General features: G+C 47.5%; 8 non-coding genes and 1 pseudogene across 8 annotated transcripts; all 9 read right to left on the reverse strand.

Moving 5' to 3' along the window:
• Positions 1 to 480: 480 nt before the first annotated feature.
• TRNAL-AAG (transfer RNA leucine (anticodon AAG)) lies at positions 481 to 562 on the reverse strand. Its single transcript has one exon. It is a non-coding gene; the product is annotated as a tRNA-Leu (tRNA).
• Positions 563 to 985: 423 nt separating this feature from the next.
• On the reverse strand, positions 986 to 1,067 carry TRNAS-GCU (transfer RNA serine (anticodon GCU)). Its single transcript has one exon. It is a non-coding gene; the product is annotated as a tRNA-Ser (tRNA).
• Positions 1,068 to 4,720: 3,653 nt separating this feature from the next.
• Positions 4,721 to 4,802, reverse strand: TRNAL-AAG (transfer RNA leucine (anticodon AAG)). Its single transcript has one exon. It is a non-coding gene; the product is annotated as a tRNA-Leu (tRNA).
• Positions 4,803 to 5,224: 422 nt separating this feature from the next.
• On the reverse strand, positions 5,225 to 5,306 carry TRNAS-GCU (transfer RNA serine (anticodon GCU)). The gene has a single exon. It is a non-coding gene; the product is annotated as a tRNA-Ser (tRNA).
• A 3,657-nt stretch (positions 5,307 to 8,963) lies between these two features.
• TRNAL-AAG (transfer RNA leucine (anticodon AAG)) lies at positions 8,964 to 9,045 on the reverse strand. The gene has a single exon. It is a non-coding gene; the product is annotated as a tRNA-Leu (tRNA).
• A 2,290-nt stretch (positions 9,046 to 11,335) lies between these two features.
• Positions 11,336 to 11,740, reverse strand: LOC146780211 (RNA-binding protein 14 pseudogene; annotated as a pseudogene).
• A 1,465-nt stretch (positions 11,741 to 13,205) lies between these two features.
• Positions 13,206 to 13,287, reverse strand: TRNAL-AAG (transfer RNA leucine (anticodon AAG)). The gene has a single exon. It is a non-coding gene; the product is annotated as a tRNA-Leu (tRNA).
• A 4,150-nt stretch (positions 13,288 to 17,437) lies between these two features.
• On the reverse strand, positions 17,438 to 17,519 carry TRNAL-AAG (transfer RNA leucine (anticodon AAG)). The gene has a single exon. It is a non-coding gene; the product is annotated as a tRNA-Leu (tRNA).
• A 423-nt stretch (positions 17,520 to 17,942) lies between these two features.
• On the reverse strand, positions 17,943 to 18,024 carry TRNAS-GCU (transfer RNA serine (anticodon GCU)). The gene has a single exon. It is a non-coding gene; the product is annotated as a tRNA-Ser (tRNA).
• Positions 18,025 to 20,467: the final 2,443 nt, after the last annotated feature.

The raw sequence follows: 20,467 nt of genomic DNA on the forward strand, positions 1-20,467 counted from the left end.
TTTTGTCCACCAATCCCCGAGATGGGCCTGCTGAGCACCTGCCTCTAAATCAGGACACGGGTAGCTAACGAAAGTGGGACACAGGCAGGCCAGGAATTAACAAAGTACTTTTTTAAAACAAGAGTTAAAGAAAAATAGACCTTTTTATGAAACGGATTTACGAGAGAAAAAACATTGGCTCTTTTCGTGCTACTGCAGGTAGAACTGGTTTGTCAAAAGTGGCTGCCAATGCTCCGACCCTACACTTCCAACCCATACCCTTGGATGCCACTTGCAGTTCTGTGATGTCACACGCGTCGTCATCTGCGACACAAGGAGCCATGGTTCACTCGTGAAAATGCTAATCATGGTAACACGGGGAAAGGAGACTTCACGTTGGAAGGAAGACAGAATGTATTTGATTCCCTGGGTTTTCCTTTAAATGTATGTACAGCACATAAAGCACATGCCTATATATGAGTGCATTGTTCAAAAGTGAACTGGCAGCGGTGGGATTCGAACCCACGCCTCCGGAGAGACTGGAGCCTTAATCCAGCGCCTTAGACCGCTCGGCCACGCTACCACCTGTACTTCAGGTCGGACATCCATGTCTCATGTAGTAGAACACCGTGTCCATCTCTCGTCTTTTCTTCTGTCAGGAACTGGGGGGCATTTTTATCCTATATTGCCATTTACCTTGAACTCAAACAAATTAATGGGCAATACAAAACAGGAAGTGAACAACGTTTGAAAAGAAAACAAGAAGAATACTATGGACGTAAGAATCGTCTGCTGTGGGTCATAAATCAGCAAATTCTATCATTTTATAGGAAACACCCCTTGTAAAGAACATTGATCCGGAACACCAAAGCAGCTGCGCGACTGTTACAAATCGCAGAGGAATACAGATGTATTATGCCTTATGGTCCTGCTATGATGCGCCACAGTCTCTGTTATTCGCTTGAAATACAAAACCCCTGTAAATAATGACAAAACTGCGATGTACCGACGAGGGTGGGATTCGAACCCACGCGTGCAGAGCACAATGGATTAGCAGTCCATCGCCTTAACCACTCGGCCACCTCGTCTGACGACGGTGGTAGGTGTCATCCTAGTTCACTGTGTGCTCAGTGCAGGTCCATGGAGCTGTCCTTATTACCTGTAGTCTTTACTGCAGCGCTGATATCCCTAGGAACGTGGAAAGCATTGGACAACTATATTAAGAGAGGAACTTCATTTCCAACCGGCTCTTCAGGCCCTACCAAGAAAGAAGTCACTTATTCCCACGAACAACATTGACATGTGTATGGGGGTGCACTAACACTTCACTTCGAAGCCCGCAGTCTGACTCCTCAAATGCTGGGATATCGGAAGCCAATGATTTTACCACCTTTGCCAGGAGCATGCATTAGAAACCCTCGGCCTTTAATGTTGGCATTGGAAACCGATGGCGAGAAATAAACCTGCTCCTTTCGAAAAGGTCAGATTTTTTCACAAGTGTTTCGCCTCATTATTGCTGAAAATATTTGACTACCGTTTTTCACCCTCTTTCTCTTCCAGGTCTGATGCCATATTGACTCATTTTCACGCAAACAAACAGAGCTGAGCGGCCCAGGTTGCTTTATTGGGTGTCATTCTGTGCCTCATTTGTGCCGGTGCTTTCCGGGGCTCAGCACAGGCACGTATTTCAGAGGGCCGGAACTATAAATCTCTTCTTCCGCACTCAGAATTCCCAATAACTTTTCAAAATCAACACGCCTGCTGGGATGACTGCCTGATCTGTCTTCACAGCCTGGCCCTCTCAGAGTCAGGCATGATGCATGTGTCTAGTGGAGGCATGGTGCATGTGCTACTTTTCGGGTCCCTGAGCCTGCCGGTACTGAGCACAGACGTCTACTCAAGTTCTGTCTTGTGCAGTTGTAACGTGCTGGCAATTGTCTGGCATGGGCGAGCATTTTCACAGGACCGATTCACAAAGCTGTGGGTTACACCCAAACATACAGATTCAGTTCATTAAGCACTATCTGTGGGTAGTTTCTTTAGGCATAAGACGCAAGTATGTTCTACGCCCAAAGATTCAAGATGACGTTATTTAAACCTGGAGTATGAGGACCTATCCCAAAAGGTTTAGTGAATCGTACCCAATAAATTGGTCAACTCACAAAACTTTAAACCCTAAGAATTAAGGCTGCGGTCTGGACAATATGGTCTAATTGACGGTTCACAAATATACTTCCCATCGAGAGAACGGCTTTCACCAGGGCCTGGTTGAAACCATATGATCTACATGGGATAGTACTAGCGAAAACACGGTTGGTCTAAAATCTTGTTAGATAGTCGACGACCGCCCCCCTTCTCCACACAACCTTCCTACAGTAGTCAAGTTTGGCACATGAAGTTTATCATTTGACAGAGCACGTACTTTTGATTTAACGACATTAATGTACTGCATCTCAGTCCCCAGAGCTTAATCGACAATCCGAGAAACAGCTTTAAATACACGATTTACAATCTAGGAACCGTCGGAAGGCCAGGTGCATTTTAAAATCCATGCCTGGTAATCTTCCTAACATAGGTAGGCTGTTGCACTAATCTGGTGGGGATTCAACTACATGTCCACTATTAGCGATTAGCTTCCGTACAAGACACATACTAATTCTTGGAAACCAAAAGTTTAAAGACTAAGAGAGGAAATGATGCCTGTGTCCGAGACTAGCGCAACAAACGCCGGTTAATGTTTCGAAACACTGGCTTAGGATACAACTTTGTTGTTTAGTGGGAGATTAGTTGGTGGATGTAAATGTGTGGTCGTGGCTGTTTGAGTGCATGGGTCTGATCTTTTGGGGTCACGGGGAATTAAAATTGTTTGCTCTAGAACCTGCGACTGAAGAGACAGTGAGAGGTGCTGTGGTCAGTAAGCGGACAGGAAGGTCAATACTCCTTTACCTTTCACGATATCGCATTCCACCACCCTGCCGTAGTTCTCGAAAAGGTTGCGCAGCTCGGTGGCGGTGCACGAGGCGCTGACGTTGCCCACGAACACCTTCCAGGTGTTGAGAGGCCGCGGTTTGCTCAGTTCCACCACCATCTTTCGGCCATTCAGCTCGCGGCCGTTGAGTGCCGCTATAGCGGCCAGGGCCCGGTCCTCTTCCCGCATGTGAACGAAGGCGAATTGCTTCATGACTGCACAGCTCACCACTGTGCCGTGGTGCTCGAAGAGCGCGCTCAGCTCTTCCTGCGTCGTTTGCTCGTCAACGTTGCCCACAAAGATCTTCAACTTGATGCGTGTAAAGAACTGTGTGAATCGGAAAGGGAGCAAAGACGCAAAATATTTCTTTCTATGACGGCGCGGACGCCCACCCCCCAAGCCCTTGTGACGCCCCAAAAATACAAAATGGATGCGATGTTCTAATTACCACCCGCCACCCTTTATGGTCTTATGCGTCTCAGACATGGTGTCAGCGCCTGAACGGCGACAAGATGATAATTGCGCAGCTGCGGCGACAACTACGGCGCGGACGGCGGAGACTGACCGCTGCTCTCCCCCTCCCTGCTCAGTCTGTTCTTCCGAGTATCCCTTCCACAAGAACCGCTCGACTTTCTTGCTTCCTCAGCCCCGTTCTGTAAAATGGCGTCAGACGGCTAGGTTGTCACAGGAAAAAGGAACAAGAGCGATAACTGAAAAATAGCGGACAACACAAAGCGCCTTTCACGGGACTCGTGGTGCCGGAGTCACACTAACTCACGTTTAGAGGGACAGGAAGTCTTTGTGTAATAACAGGTAGAAACAACTAGCAGAGCCTTCGCTAGCCGAGACATAAATAAACAGAGAACGTCCCTGTAAAAAAAAAAAAATAAACACGCCCACCAGCGAAAAAAGGGACGGCCTGGAAAAAAGAGAACGATTCGAAAAAACACGCCCCCGAATCCGAAAAGGACGGGGCTCGTTTGGAGAGACAAACCTCTTCTCCAATGGCTGACCAGCATTTAAGAGGCCAGCCAATGGAGAAGAGGAGAGAAGAGAGGCGGGTTCAAGCCCCTCTTCTCCAAGTCATTAAATCTCGCGAGCGAGACTGCGCTAGCGCATCCTTCGCTAGCCGAGACCTAACGAGAAGACCGTCTTCTGCTATAAAGTGCAAAGATGCAGGCAGAGCCACACCACAGTTACTAACAAGGAGGTAAAAATGAAACTAAAAATAGGACAAGAGAACCCCTTAGCTCCAGGAGTCGGCTAGGTGTAGGGAACATATTACTGGGATTGTTTTGTCCACCAATCCCCGAGATGGGCCTGCTGAGCACCTGCCTCTCAATCAGGACACGGGTAGCTAACGAAAGTGGGACACAGGCAGGCCAGGAATTAACAAAGTACTTTTTTAAAACAAGAGTTAAAGAAAAATAGACCTTTTTATGAAACGGATTTACGAGAGAAAAAACATTGGCTCTTTTCGTGCTACTGCAGGTAGAACTGGTTTGTCAAAAGTGGCTGCCAATGCTCCGACCCTACACTTCCAACCCATACCCTTGGATGCCACTTGCAGTTCTGTGATGTCACACGCGTCGTCATCTGCGACACAAGGAGCCATGGTTCACTCGTGAAAATGCTAATCATGGTAACACGGGGAAAGGAGACTTCACGTTGGAAGGAAGACAGAATGTATTTGATTCCCTGGGTTTTCCTTTAAATGTATGTAAAGCACATAAAGCACATGCCTATATATGAGTGCATTGTTCAAAAGTGAACTGGCAGCGGTGGGATTCGAACCCACGCCTCCGGAGAGACTGGAGCCTTAATCCAGCGCCTTAGACCGCTCGGCCACGCTACCACCTGTACTTCAAGTCGGACATCCATGTCTCAAGTAGTAGAACACCGTGTCCATCTCTCGTCTTTTCTTCTGTCAGGAACTGGGGGGCATTTTTATCCTATATTGCCATTTACCTTGTACTCAAACAAATTAATGGGCAATACAAAACAGGAAGTGAACAACGTTTGAAAAGAAAACAAGAAGAATACTATGGACGTAAGAATCGTCTGCTGTGGGTCATAAATCAGCAAATTCTATCATTTTATAGGAAACACCCCTTGTAAAGAACATTGATCGGTAACACCAAAGCAGCTGTGCGACTGTTACAAATCGCAGAGGAATACAGATGTATTATGCCTTATGGTCCTGCTATGATGCGCCACAGTCTCTGTTATTCGCTTGAAATACAATACCCTGTAAATAATGACAAAACTGCGATGTACCGACGAGGGTGGGATTCGAACCCACGCGTGCAGAGCACAATGGATTAGCAGTCCATCGCCTTAACCACTCGGCCACCTCGTCTGACGACGGTGGCAGGTGTCATCCTAGTTCACTGTGTGCTCAGTGCAGGTCCATGGAGCTGTCCTTATTACCTGTAGTCTTTACTGCAGCGCTGATATCCCTAGGAACGTGGAAAGCATTGGACAACTATATTAAGAGAGGAACTTCAGTTCCAACCGGCTCTTCAGGCCCTACCAAGAAAGAAGTCACTTATTCCCACGAACAACATTGACATGTGTATGGGGGTGCACTAACACTTCACTTCGAAGCCCCGCAGTCTGACTCCTCAAATGCTGGGATATATCGGAAGCCAATGATTTTACCACCTTTGCCAGGAGCATGCATTAGAAACCCTCGGCCTTTAATGTTGGCATTGGAAACCGATGGCGAGAAATAAACCTGATCCTTTCGAAAAGGTCAGATTTTTTCACTTGTGTTACGCCCCATTATTGCTGAAAATATTTGACTACCGTTTTTCACCCTCTTTCTCTTCCAGGTCTGATGCCATATTGACTCATTTTCACGCAAACAAACAGAGCTGAGCAGCCCAGGTTGCTTTATTGGGTTGTCATTCTGTGCCTCATTTGTGCCGGTGCTTTCCGGGGCTCAGCACAGGCACGTATTTCAGAGGGCCGGAACTATAAATCTCTTCTTCCGCACTCAGAATTCCCAATAACTTTTCAAAATCAACACGCCTGCTGGGATGACTGCCTGATCTGTCTTCACAGCCTGGCCCTCTCAGAGTCAGGCATGATGCATGTGTCTAGTGGAGGCATGATGCATGTGCTACTTTTCGGGTCTCTGAGCCTGCCGGTACTGAGCACACGCGTCTACTCAAGTTCTGTCTTGTGCAGTTGTAACGTGCTGGCAATTTTCTGGCATGGGGCGAGCGTTTTCACAGGACCGATTCACAAAGCTGTGGGTTACACCCAAACATTCAGATTCAGTTCATTAAGCACTATCTGTGGGTAGTTTCTTTAGGCATAAGACGCAAGTATGTTCTACGCCCAAAGATTCAAGATGACGTTATTTAAACCTGGAGTATGAGGACCTATCCCAAAAGGTTTAGTGAATCGTACCCAATAAATTGGTCAACTCACAAAACTTTAAACCCTAAGAATTAAGGCTGCGGTCTGGACAATATGGTCTAATTGACGGTTCACAAATATACTTCCCATCGAGAGGACGGCTTTCACCAGGGCCTGGTTGAAACCATATGATCTACATGGGATAGTACTAGCGAAAACACGGTTGGTCTAAAATCTTGTTAGATAGTCGACGCCCACCCCCTTCTCCACACAACCTTCCTACAGTAGTCAAGTTTGGCACATGAAGTTTATCATTTGACAGAGCACGTACTTTTGATTTACCGACATTAATGTACGGCATCACAGTCCCCAGAGCTTAATCGACAATCCGAGAAACAGCTTTAAATACACGATTTACATTCTAGGAACCGTCGGAAGGCCAGGTGCATTTTAAAATCCTTGCCTGGTAATCTTCCTAACATAGGTAGGCTGTTGCGCTAATCTGGTGGGGATTCAACTACATGTCCACTATTAGCGATTAGCTTCCGTACAAGACAAATACTAATCCTTGGAAACCAAAAGTTTAAAGACTAAGAGAGGAAATGATGCCTGTGTCCGAGACTAGCGCAACAAACGCTGATTAATGTTTCGAAACACTGGCTTAGGAGACAACTTTGTTGTTTAGTGGGAGATTAGTCGGTGGATGTAAATGTGTGGTCGTGGCTGTTTGAGTGCATGGGTCTGATCTTTTGGGGTCCCGGGGAATTAAAATTGTTTGCTCTAGAACCTGCGACTGAAGAGACAGTGAGAGGTGCTGCGGTCAGTAAGCGGTAGGAAGGTCAATACGCCTTTACCTTTCACGATATCGCATTCCACCACCCTGCCGTAGTTCTCGAAAAGGTTGCGCAGCTCGGTGGCGGTGCACGAGGTGCTGACGTTGCCCACGAACACCTTCCAGGTGTTGAGAGGCCGCGGTTTGCTCAGTTCCACCACCATCTTTCGGCCATTCAGCTCGCGGCCGTTGAGTGCCGCTATAGCGGCCAGGGCCCGGTCCTCTTCCCGCATGTGAACGAAGGCGAATTGCTTCATGACTGCACAGCTCACCACTGTGCCGTGGTGCTCGAAGAGCGCGCTCAGCTCTTCCTGCGTCGTTTGCTCGTCAACGTTGCCCACAAAGATCTTCATCTTGATGCGTGTAAAGAACTGTGTGAATCGGAAAGGGAGCAAAGACGCAAAATATTTAATTCTACGACGGCGCGGACGCCCACCCCCCAAGCCCTTGTGACGCCCCAAAAATACAAAATGGATGCGATGTTCTAATTACCACCCGCCACCCTTTATGGTCTTATGCGTCTCAGACATGGTGTCAGCGCCTGAACGGCGACAAGATGATAATTGCGCAGCTGCGGCGACAACTACGGCGCGGACGGCGGAGACTGACCGCTGCTCTCCCCCTCCCTGCTCAGTCTGTTCTTCCGAGTATCCCTTCCACAAGAACCGCTCGACTTTCTTGCTTCCTCAGCCGCGTTCTGTAAAATGGCGTCAGACGGCTAGGTTGTCACAGGAAAAAGGAACAAGAGCGATAACTGAAAAATAGCGGACAACACAAAGCGCCTTTCACGGGACTCGTGGTGCCGGAGTCACACTAACTCACGTTTAGAGGGACAGGAAGTCTTTGTGTAATAACAGGTAGAAACAACTAGCAGAGCCTTCGCTAGCCGAGACATAAATAAACAGAGAACGTCCCTGTAAAAAAAAAAAAAATAAACACGCCCACCAGCGAAAAAAGGGACGGCCTGGAAAAAAGAGAACGATTCGAAAAAACACGCCCCCGAATCCGAAAAGGACGGGGCTCGTTTGGAGAGACAAACCTCTTCTCCAATGGCTGACCAGCATTTAAGAGGCCAGCCAATGGAGAAGAGGAGAGAAGAGAGGCGGGTTCAAGCCCCTCTTCTCCAAGTCATTAAATCTCGCGAGCGAGACTGCGCTAGCGCATCCTTCGCTAGCCGAGACCTAACGAGAAGACCGTCTTCTGCTATAAAGTGCAAAGATGCAGGCAGAGCCACACCACAGTTACTAACAAGGAGGTAAAAATGAAACTAAAAATAGGACAAGAGAACCCCTTAGCTCCAAGAGTCGGCTAGGTGTAGGGAAGATATTACTGGGATTGTTTTGTCCACCAATCCCCGAGATGGGCCTGCTGAGCGCCTGCCTCTAAATCACGACACGGGTAGCTAACGAAAGTGGGACACAGGCAGGGCAGGAATTAACAAAGTACTTTTTTAAAACAAGAGTTAAAGAAAAATAGACCTTTTTATGAAACGGATTTACGAGAGAAAAAACATTGGCTCTTTTCGTGCTACTGCAGGTAGAACTGGTTTGTCAAAAGTGGCTGCCAATGCTCCGACCCTACACTTCCAACCCATACCCTTGGATGCCACTTGCAGTTCTGTGATGTCACACGCGTCGTCATCTGCGACACAAGGAGCCATGGTTCACTCGTGAAAATGCTAATCATGGTAACACGGGGAAAGGAGACTTCACGTTGGGAGGAAGACAGAATGTATTTGATTCCCTGGGTTTTCCTTTAAATGTATGTAAAGCACATAAAGCACATGCCTATATATGAGTGCATTGTTCAAAAGTGAACTGGCAGCGGTGGGATTCGAACCCACGCCTCCGGAGAGACTGGAGCCTTAATCCAGCGCCTTAGACCGCTCGGCCACGCTACCACCTGTACTTCAGTTCGGACATCCATGTCTCAAGTAGTAGAACATCCTGTCCATCTCTCATCTTTTCTTCTTTCAGGAACTGGGGGGCCTTTTTATCCTATATTGCCATTTACCTTGTACTCAAACAAATTAATGGGCAATACAAAACAGAAAGTGAACAACGTTTGAAAAGAAAACAAGAAGAATACTATGGACGTAAGAATCGTCTGCTGTGGGTCATAAATCAGCAAATTCTATCATTTTATAGGAAACACCCCTTGTAAAGAACATTGATCGGTAACACCAAAGCAGCTGCGCGACTGTTACAAATCGCAGAGGAATACAGATGTATTATGCCTCATGGTCCTGCTATGATGCGCCACAGTCTCTGTTATTCGCTTGAAATACAATACCCCTGTAAATAATGACAAAACTACGATGTACCGACGAGTGTGGGATTCGAACCCACGCGTGCAGAGCACAATGGATTAGCAGTCCATCGCCTTAACCACTCGGCCACCTCGTCTGACGACGGTGGCAGGTGTCATCCTAGTTCACTGTGTGCTCAGTGCAGGTCCATGGAGCTGTCCTTATTACCTGTAGTCTTTACTGCAGCGCTGATATCCCTAGGAACGTGGAAAGCATTGGACAACTATATTAAGAGAGGAACTTCATTTCCAACCGGCTCTTCAGGCCCTACCAAGAAAGAAGTCACTTATTCCCACGAACAACATTGACATGTGTATGGGGGTGCACTAACACTTCACTTCGAAGCCCGCAGTCTGACTCCTCAAATGCTGGGATATCGGAAGCCAATGATTTTACCACCTTTGCCAGGAGCATGCATTAGAAACCCTCGGCCTTTAATGTTGGCATTGGAAACCGATGGCGAGAAATAAACCTGCTCCTTTCGAAAAGGTCAGATTTTTTCACAAGTGTTTCGCCCCATTATTGCTGAAAATATTTGACTACCGTTTTTCACCCTCTTTCTCTTCCAGGTCTGATGCCATATTGACTCATTTTCACGCAAACAAACAGAGCTGAGCGGCCCAGGTTGCTTTATTGGGTTGTCATTCTGTGCCTCATTTGTGCCGGTGCTTTCCGGGGCTCAGCACAGGCACGTATTTCAGAGGGCCGGAACTATAAATCTCTTCTTCCGCACTCAGAATTCCCAATAACTTTTCAAAATCAACACGCCTGCTGGGATGACTGCCTGATCTGTCTTCACAGCCTGGCCCTCTCAGAGTCAGGCATGATGCATGTGTCTAGTGGAGGCATGGTGCATGTGCTACTTTTCGGGTCCCTGAGCCTGCCGGTACTGAGCACAGACGTCTACTCAAGTTCTGTCTTGTGCAGTTTTAACGTGCTGGCAATTGTCTGGCATGGGGCGAGCATTTTCACAGGACCGATTCACAAAGCTGTGGGTTACACCCAAACATACAGATTCAGTTCATTTAGCACTATCTGTGGGTAGTTTCTTTAGGCATAAGACGCAAGTATGTTCTACGCCCAAAGATTCAAGATGACGTTATTTAAACCTGGAGTATGAGGACCTATCCCAAAAGGTTTAGTGAATCGTACCCAATAAATTGGTCAACTCACAAAACTTTAAACCCTAAGAATTAAGGCTGCGGTCTGGACAATATGGTCTAATTGACGGTTCACAAATATACTTCCCATCGAGAGAACGGCTTTCACCAGGGCCTGGTTGAAACCATATGATCTACATGGGATAGTACTAGCGAAAACACGGTTGGTCTAAAATCTTGTTAGATAGTCGACGACCGCCCCCCTTCTCCACACAACCTTCCTACAGTAGTCAAGTTTGGCACATGAAGTTTATCATTTGACAGAGCACGTACTTTTGATTTAACGACATTAATGTACTGCATCTCAGTCCCCAGAGCTTAATCGACAATCCGAGAAACAGCTTTAAATACACGATTTACAATCTAGGAACCGTCGGAAGGCCAGGTGCATTTTAAAATCCATGCCTGGTAATCTTCCTAACATAGGTAGGCTGTTGCGCTAATCTGGTGGGGATTCAACTACATGTCCACTATTAGCGATTAGCTTCCGTACAAGACACATACTAATTCTTGGAAACCAAAAGTTTAAAGACTAAGAGAGGAAATGATGCCTGTGTCCGAGACTAGCGCAACAAACGCCGGTTAATGTTTCGAAACACTGGCTTAGGAGACAACTTTGTTGTTTAGTGGGAGATTAGTTGGTGGATGTAAATGTGTGGTCGTGGCTGTTTGAGTGCATGGGTCTGATCTTTTGGGGTCACGGGGAATTAAAATTGTTTGCTCTAGAACCTGCGACTGAAGAGACAGTGAGAGGTGCTGCGGTCAGTAAGCGGTAGGAAGGTCAATACTCCTTTACCTTTCACGATATCGCAGTCCACCACCCTGCCGTAGTTCTCGAAAAGGTTGCGCAGCTCGGTGGCGGTGCACGAGGCGCTGACGTTGCCCACGAACACCTTCCAGGTGTTGAGAGGCCGCGGTTTGCTCAGTTCCACCACCATCTTTCGGCCATTCAGCTCGCGGCCGTTGAGTGCCGCTATAGCGGCCAGGGCCCGGTCCTCTTCCCGCATGTGAACGAAGGCGAATTGCTTCATGACTAAACAGCTCACCACTGTGCCGTGGTGCTCGAAGAGCGCGCTCAGCTCTTCCTGCGTCGTTTGCTCGTCAACGTTGCCCACAAAGATCTTCATCTTGATGCGTGTAAAGAACTGTGTGAATCGGAAAGGGAGCAAAGACGCAAAATATTTCTTTCTATGACGGCGCGGACGCCCACCCCCCAAGCCCTTGTGACGCCCCAAAAATACAAAATGGATGCGATGTTCTAATTACCACCCGCCACCCTTTATGGTCTTATGCGTCTCAGACATGGTGTCAGCGCCTGAACGGCGACAAGATGATAATTGCGCAGCTGCGGCGACAACTACGGCGCGGACGGCGGAGACTGACCGCTGCTCTCCCCCTCCCTGCTCAGTCTGTTCTTCCGAGTATCCCTTCCACAAGAACCGCTCGACTTTCTTGCTTCCTCAGCCCCGTTCTGTAAAATGGCGTCAGACGGCTAGGTTGTCACAGGAAAAAGGAACAAGAGCGATAACTGAAAAATAGCGGACAACACAAAGCGCCTTTCACGGGACTCGTGGTGCCGGAGTCACACTAACTCACGTTTAGAGGGACAGGAAGTCTTTGTGTAATAACAGGTAGAAACAACTAGCAGAGCCTTCGCTAGCCGAGACATAAATAAACAGAGAACGTCCCTGTAAAAAAAAAAAAAATAAACACGCCCACCAGCGAAAAAAGGGACGGCCTGGAAAAAAGAGAACGATTCGAAAAAACACGCCCCCGAGTCCGAAAAGGACGGGGCTTGTTTGGAGAGACAAACCTCTTCTCCAATGGCTGACCAGCATTTAAGAGGCCAGCCAATGGAGAAGAGGAGAGAAGAGAGGCGGGTTCAAGCCCCTCTTCTCCAAGTCATTAAATCTCGCGAGCGAGACTGCGCTAGCGCATCCTTCGCTAGCCGAGACCTAACGAGAAGACCGTCTTCTGCTATAAAGTGCAAAGATGCAGGCAGAGCCACACCACAGTTACTAACAAGGAGGTAAAAATGAAACTAAAAATAGGACAAGAGAACCCCTTAGCTCCAGGAGTCGGCTAGGTGTAGGGAAGATATTACTGGGATTGTTTTGTCCACCAATCCCCGAGATGGGCCTGCTGAGCACCTGCCTCTAAATCAGGACACGGGTAGCTAACGAAAGTGGGACACAGGCAGGCCAGGAATTAACAAAGTACTTTTTTAAAACAAGAGTTAAAGAAAAATAGACCTTTTTATGAAACGGATTTACGAGAGAAAAAACATTGGCTCTTTTCGTGCTACTGCAGGTAGAACTGGTTTGTCAAAAGTGGCTGCCAATGCTCCGACCCTACACTTCCAACCCATACCCTTGGATGCCACTTGCAGTTCTGTGATGTCACACGCGTCGTCATCTGCGACACAAGGAGCCATGGTTCACTCGTGAAAATGCTAATCATGGTAACACGGGGAAAGGAGACTTCACGTTGGAAGGAAGACAGAATGTATTTGATTCCCTGGGTTTTCCTTTAAATGTATGTACAGCACATAAAGCACATGCCTATATATGAGTGCATTGTTCAAAAGTGAACTGGCAGCGGTGGGATTCGAACCCACACCTCCGGAGAGACTGGAGCCTTAATCCAGCGCCTTAGACCGCTCGGCCACGCTACCACCTGTATTTCAGGTCGGACATCCATGTCTCATGTAGTAGAACACCGTGTCCATCTCTCGTCTTTTCTTCTGTCAGGAACTGGGGGGCATTTTTATCCTATATTGCCATTTACCTTGTACTCAAACAAATTAATGGGCAATACAAAACAGGAAGTGAACAACGTTTGAAAAGAAAACAAGAAGAATACTATGGACGTAAGAATCGTCTGCTGTGGGTCATAAATCAGCAAATTCTATCATTTTATAGGAAACACCCCTTGTAAAGAACATTGATCGGTAACACCAAAGCAGCTGCGCGACTGTTACAAATCGCAGAGGAATACAGATGTATTATGCCTTATGGTCCTGCTATGATGCGCCACAGTCTCTGTTATTCGCTTGAAATACAAAACCCCTGTAAATAATGACAAAACTGCGATGTACCGACGAGGGTGGGATTTGAAACCACGCGTGCAGAGCACAATGGATTAGCAGTCCATCGCCTTAACCACTCGGCCACCTCGTCTGACGACGGTGGTAGGTGTCATCCTAGTTCACTGTGTGCTCAGTGCAGGTCCATGGAGCTGTCCTTATTACCTGTAGTCTTTACTGCAGCGCTGATATCCCTAGGAACGTGGAAAGCATTGGACAACTATATTAAGAGAGGAACTTCATTTCCAACCGGCTCTTCAGGCCCTACCAAGAAAGAAGTCACTTATTCCCACGAACAACATTGACATGTGTATGGGGGTGCACTAACACTTCACTTCGAAGCCCGCAGTCTGACTCCTCAAATGCTGGGATATCGGAAGCCAATGATTTTACCACCTTTGCCAGGAGCATGCATTAGAAACCCTCGGCCTTTAATGTTGGCATTGGAAACCGATGGCGAGAAATAAACCTGCTCCTTTCGAAAAGGTCAGATTTTTTCACAAGTGTTTCGCCTCATTATTGCTGAAAATATTTGACTACCGTTTTTCACCCTCTTTCTCTTCCAGGTCTGATGCCATATTGACTCATTTTCACGCAAACAAACAGAGCTGAGCGGCCCAGGTTGCTTTATTGGGTGTCATTCTGTGCCTCATTTGTGCCGGTGCTTTCCGGGGCTCAGCACAGGCACGTATTTCAGAGGGCCGGAACTATAAATCTCTTCTTCCGCACTCAGAATTCCCAATAACTTTTCAAAATCAACACGCCTGCTGGGATGACTGCCTGATCTGTCTTCACAGCCTGGCCCTCTCAGAGTCAGGCATGATGCATGTGTCTAGTGGAGGCATGGTGCATGTGCTACTTTTCGGGTCCCTGAGCCTGCCGGTACTGAGCACAGACGTCTACTCAAGTTCTGTCTTGTGCAGTTGTAACGTGCTGGCAATTGTCTGGCATGGGCGAGCATTTTCACAGGACCGATTCACAAAGCTGTGGGTTACACCCAAACATACAGATTCAGTTCATTAAGCACTATCTGTGGGTAGTTTCTTTAGGCATAAGACGCAAGTATGTTCTACGCCCAAAGATTCAAGATGACGTTATTTAAACCTGGAGTATGAGGACCTATCCCAAAAGGTTTAGTGAATCGTACCCAATAAATTGGTCAACTCACAAAACTTTAAACCCTAAGAATTAAGGCTGCGGTCTGGACAATATGGTCTAATTGACGGTTCACAAATATACTTCCCATCGAGAGAACGGCTTTCACCAGGGCCTGGTTGAAACCATATGATCTACATGGGATAGTACTAGCGAAAACACGGTTGGTCTAAAATCTTGTTAGATAGTCGACGACCGCCCCCCTTCTCCACACAACCTTCCTACAGTAGTCAAGTTTGGCACATGAAGTTTATCATTTGACAGAGCACGTACTTTTGATTTAACGACATTAATGTACTGCATCTCAGTCCCCAGAGCTTAATCGACAATCCGAGAAACAGCTTTAAATACACGATTTACAATCTAGGAACCGTCGGAAGGCCAGGTGCATTTTAAAATCCATGCCTGGTAATCTTCCTAACATAGGTAGGCTGTTGCACTAATCTGGTGGGGATTCAACTACATGTCCACTATTAGCGATTAGCTTCCGTACAAGACACATACTAATTCTTGGAAACCAAAAGTTTAAAGACTAAGAGAGGAAATGATGCCTGTGTCCGAGACTAGCGCAACAAACGCCGGTTAATGTTTCGAAACACTGGCTTAGGATACAACTTTGTTGTTTAGTGGGAGATTAGTTGGTGGATGTAAATGTGTGGTCGTGGCTGTTTGAGTGCATGGGTCTGATCTTTTGGGGTCACGGGGAATTAAAATTGTTTGCTCTAGAACCTGCGACTGAAGAGACAGTGAGAGGTGCTGTGGTCAGTAAGCGGACAGGAAGGTCAATACTCCTTTACCTTTCACGATATCGCATTCCACCACCCTGCCGTAGTTCTCGAAAAGGTTGCGCAGCTCGGTGGCGGTGCACGAGGCGCTGACGTTGCCCACGAACACCTTCCAGGTGTTGAGAGGCCGCGGTTTGCTCAGTTCCACCACCATCTTTCGGCCATTCAGCTCGCGGCCGTTGAGTGCCGCTATAGCGGCCAGGGCCCGGTCCTCTTCCCGCATGTGAACGAAGGCGAATTGCTTCATGACTGCACAGCTCACCACTGTGCCGTGGTGCTCGAAGAGCGCGCTCAGCTCTTCCTGCGTCGTTTGCTCGTCAACGTTGCCCACAAAGATCTTCAACTTGATGCGTGTAAAGAACTGTGTGAATCGGAAAGGGAGCAAAGACGCAAAATATTTCTTTCTATGACGGCGCGGACGCCCACCCCCCAAGCCCTTGTGACGCCCCAAAAATACAAAATGGATGCGATGTTCTAATTACCACCCGCCACCCTTTATGGTCTTATGCGTCTCAGACATGGTGTCAGCGCCTGAACGGCGACAAGATGATAATTGCGCAGCTGCGGCGACAACTACGGCGCGGACGGCGGAGACTGACCGCTGCTCTCCCCCTCCCTGCTCAGTCTGTTCTTCCGAGTATCCCTTCCACAAGAACCGCTCGACTTTCTTGCTTCCTCAGCCCCGTTCTGTAAAATGGCGTCAGACGGCTAGGTTGTCACAGGAAAAAGGAACAAGAGCGATAACTGAAAAATAGCGGACAACACAAAGCGCCTTTCACGGGACTCGTGGTGCCGGAGTCACACTAACTCACGTTTAGAGGGACAGGAAGTCTTTGTGTAATAACAGGTAGAAACAACTAGCAGAGCCTTCGCTAGCCGAGACATAAATAAACAGAGAACGTCCATGTAAAAAAAAAAAAAATAAACACGCCCACCAGCGAAAAAAGGGACGGCCTGGAAAAAAGAGAACGATTCGAAAAAACACGCCCCCGAATCCGAAAAGGACGGGGCTCGTTTGGAGAGACAAACCTCTTCTCCAATGGCTGACCAGCATTTAAGAGGCCAGCCAATGGAGAAGAGGAGAGAAGAGAGGCGGGTTCAAGCCCCTCTTCTCCAAGTCATTAAATCTCGCGAGCGAGACTGCGCTAGCGCATCCTTCGCTAGCCGAGACCTAACGAGAAGACCGTCTTCTGCTATAAAGTGCAAAGATGCAGGCAGAGCCACACCACAGTTACTAACAAGGAGGTAAAAATGAAACTAAAAATAGGACAAGAGAACCCCTTAGCTCCAGGAGTCGGCTAGGTGTAGGGAAGATATTACTGGGATTGTTTTGTCCACCAATCCCCGAGATGGGCCTGCTGAGCACCTGCCTCTAAATCAGGACACGGGTAGCTAACGAAAGTGGGACACAGGCAGGCCAGGAATTAACAAAGTACTTTTTTAAAACAAGAGTTAAAGAAAAATAGACCTTTTTATGAAACGGATTTACGAGAGAAAAAACATTGGCTCTTTTCGTGCTACTGCAGGTAGAACTGGTTTGTCAAAAGTGGCTGCCAATGCTCCGACCCTACACTTCCAACCCATACCCTTGGATGCCACTTGCAGTTCTGTGATGTCACACGCGTCGTCATCTGCGACACAAGGAGCCATGGTTCACTCGTGAAAATGCTAATCATGGTAACACGGGGAAAGGAGACTTCACGTTGGAAGGAAGACAGAATGTATTTGATTCCCTGGGTTTTCCTTTAAATGTATGTAAAGCACATGCCTATATATGAGTGCATTGTTCAAAAGTGAACTGGCAGCGGTGGGATTCGAACCCACGCCTCCGGAGAGACTGGAGCCTTAATCCAGCGCCTTAGACCGCTCGGCCACGCTACCACCTGTACTTCAAGTCGGACATCCATGTCTCAAGTAGTAGAACACCGTGTCCATCTCTCGTCTTTTCTTCTGTCAGGAACTGGGGGGCATTTTTATCCTATATTGCCATTTACCTTGTACTCAAACAAATTAATGGGCAATACAAAACAGGAAGTGAACAACGTTTGAAAAGAAAACAAGAAGAATACTATGGACGTAAGAATCGTCTGCTGTGGGTCATAAATCAGCAAATTCTATCATTTTATAGGAAACACCCCTTGTAAAGAATATTGATCGGTAACACCAAAGCAGCTGTGCGACTGTTACAAATCGCAGAGGAATACAGATGTATTATGCCTTATGGTCCTGCTATGATGCGCCACAGTCTCTGTTATTCGCTTGAAATACAATACCCCTGTAAATAATGACAAAACTGCGATGTACCGACGAGGGTGGGATTCGAACCCACGCGTGCAGAGCACAATGGATTAGCAGTCCATCGCCTTAACCACTCGGCCACCTCGTCTGACGACGGTGGCAGGTGTCATCCTAGTTCACTGTGTGCTCAGTGCAGGTCCATGGAGCTGTCCTTATTACCTGTAGTCTTTACTGCAGCGCTGATATCCCTAGGAACGTGGAAAGCATTGGACAACTATATTAAGAGAGGAACTTCATTTCCAACCGGCTCTTCAGGCCCTACCAAGAAAGAAGTCACTTATTCCCACGAACAACATTGACATGTGTATGGGGGTGCACTAACACTTCACTTCGAAGCCCCGCAGTCTGACTCCTCAAATGCTGGGATATATCGGAAGCCAATGATTTTACCACCTTTGCCAGGAGCATGCATTAGAAACCCTCGGCCTTTAATGTTGGCATTGGAAACCGATGGCGAGAAATAAACCTGATCCTTTCGAAAAGGTCAGATTTTTTCACTTGTGTTACGCCCCATTATTGCTGAAAATATTTGACTACCGTTTTTCACCCTCTTTCTCTTCCAGGTCTGATGCCATATTGACTCATTTTCACGCAAACAAACAGAGCTGAGCAGCCCAGGTTGCTTTATTGGGTTGTCATTCTGTGCCTCATTTGTGCCGGTGCTTTCCGGGGCTCAGCACAGGCACGTATTTCAGAGGGCCGGAACTATAAATCTCTTCTTCCGCACTCAGAATTCCCAATAACTTTTCAAAATCAACACGCCTGCTGGGATGACTGCCTGATCTGTCTTCACAGCCTGGCCCTCTCAGAGTCAGGCATGATGCATGTGTCTAGTGGAGGCATGATGCATGTGCTACTTTTCGGGTCTCTGAGCCTGCCAGTATTGAGCACACGCGTCTACTCAAGTTCTGTCTTGTGCAGTTGTAACGTGCTGGCAATTTTCTGGCATGGGGCGAGCGTTTTCACAGGACCGATTCACAAAGCTGTGGGTTACACCCAAACATTCAGATTCAGTTCATTAAGCACTATCTGTGGGTAGTTTCTTTAGGCATAAGACGCAAGTATGTTCTACGCCCAAAGATTCAAGATGACGTTATTTAAACCTGGAGTATGAGGACCTATCCCAAAAGGTTTAGTGAATCGTACCCAATAAATTGGTCAACTCACAAAACTTTAAACCCTAAGAATTAAGGCTGCGGTCTGGACAATATGGTCTAATTGACGGTTCACAAATATACTTCCCATCGAGAGGACGGCTTTCACCAGGGCCTGGTTGAAACCATATGATCTACATGGGATAGTACTAGCGAAAACACGGTTGGTCTAAAATCTTGTTAGATAGTCGACGCCCACCCCCTTCTCCACACAACCTTCCTACAGTAGTCAAGTTTGGCACATGAAGTTTATCATTTGACAGAGCACGTACTTTTGATTTAACGACATTAATGTACGGCATCTCAGTCCCCAGAGCTTAATCGACAATCCGAGAAACAGCTTTAAATACACGATTTACATTCTAGGAACCGTCGGAAGGCCAGGTGCATTTTAAAATCCTTGCCTGGTAATCTTCCTAACATAGGTAGGCTGTTGCGCTAATCTGGTGGGGATTCAACTACATGTCCACTATTAGCGATTAGCTTCCGTACAAGACAAATACTAATCCTTGGAAACCAAAAGTTTAAAGACTAAGAGAGGAAATGATGCCTGTGTCCGAGACTAGCGCAACAAACGCTGGTTAATGTTTCGAAACACTGGCTTAGGAGACAACTTTGTTGTTTAGTGGGAGATTAGTCGGTGGATGTAAATGTGTGGTCGTGGCTGTTTGAGTGCATGGGTCTGATCTTTTGGGGTCCCGGGGAATTAAAATTGTTTGCTCTAGAACCTGCGACTGAAGAGACAGTGAGAGGTGCTGCGGTCAGTAAGCGGTAGGAAGGTCAATACGCCTTTACCTTTCACGATATCGCATTCCACCACCCTGCCGTAGTTCTCGAAAAGGTTGCGCAGCTCGGTGGCGGTGCACGAGGGGCTGACGTTGCCCACGAACACCTTCCAGGTGTTGAGAGGCCGCGGTTTGCTCAGTTCCACCACCATCTTTCGGCCATTCAGCTCGCCGTTGAGTGCCGCTATAGCGGCCAGGGCCCGGTCCTCTTCCCGCATGTGAACGAAGGCGAATTGCTTCATGACTGCACAGCTCACCACTGTGCCGTGGTGCTCGAAGAGCGCGCTCAGCTCTTCCTGCGTCGTTTGCTCGTCAACGTTGCCCACAAAGATCTTCATCTTGATGCGTGTAAAGAACTGTGTGAATCGGAAAGGGAGCAAAGACGCAAAATATTTAATTCTACGACGGCGCGGACGCCCACCCCCCAAGCCCTTGTGACGCCCCAAAAATACAAAATGGATGCGATGTTCTAATTACCACCCGCCACCCTTTATGGTCTTATGCGTCTCAGACATGGTGTCAGCGCCTGAACGGCGACAAGATGATAATTGCGCAGCTGCGGCGACAACTACGGCGCGGACGGCGGAGACTG

Source organism: Triturus cristatus, chromosome 12 (assembly GCF_964204655.1).
Source record: "Triturus cristatus chromosome 12, aTriCri1.1, whole genome shotgun sequence".
NCBI classification, from domain to species: Eukaryota; Metazoa; Chordata; class Amphibia; order Caudata; family Salamandridae; genus Triturus; species Triturus cristatus.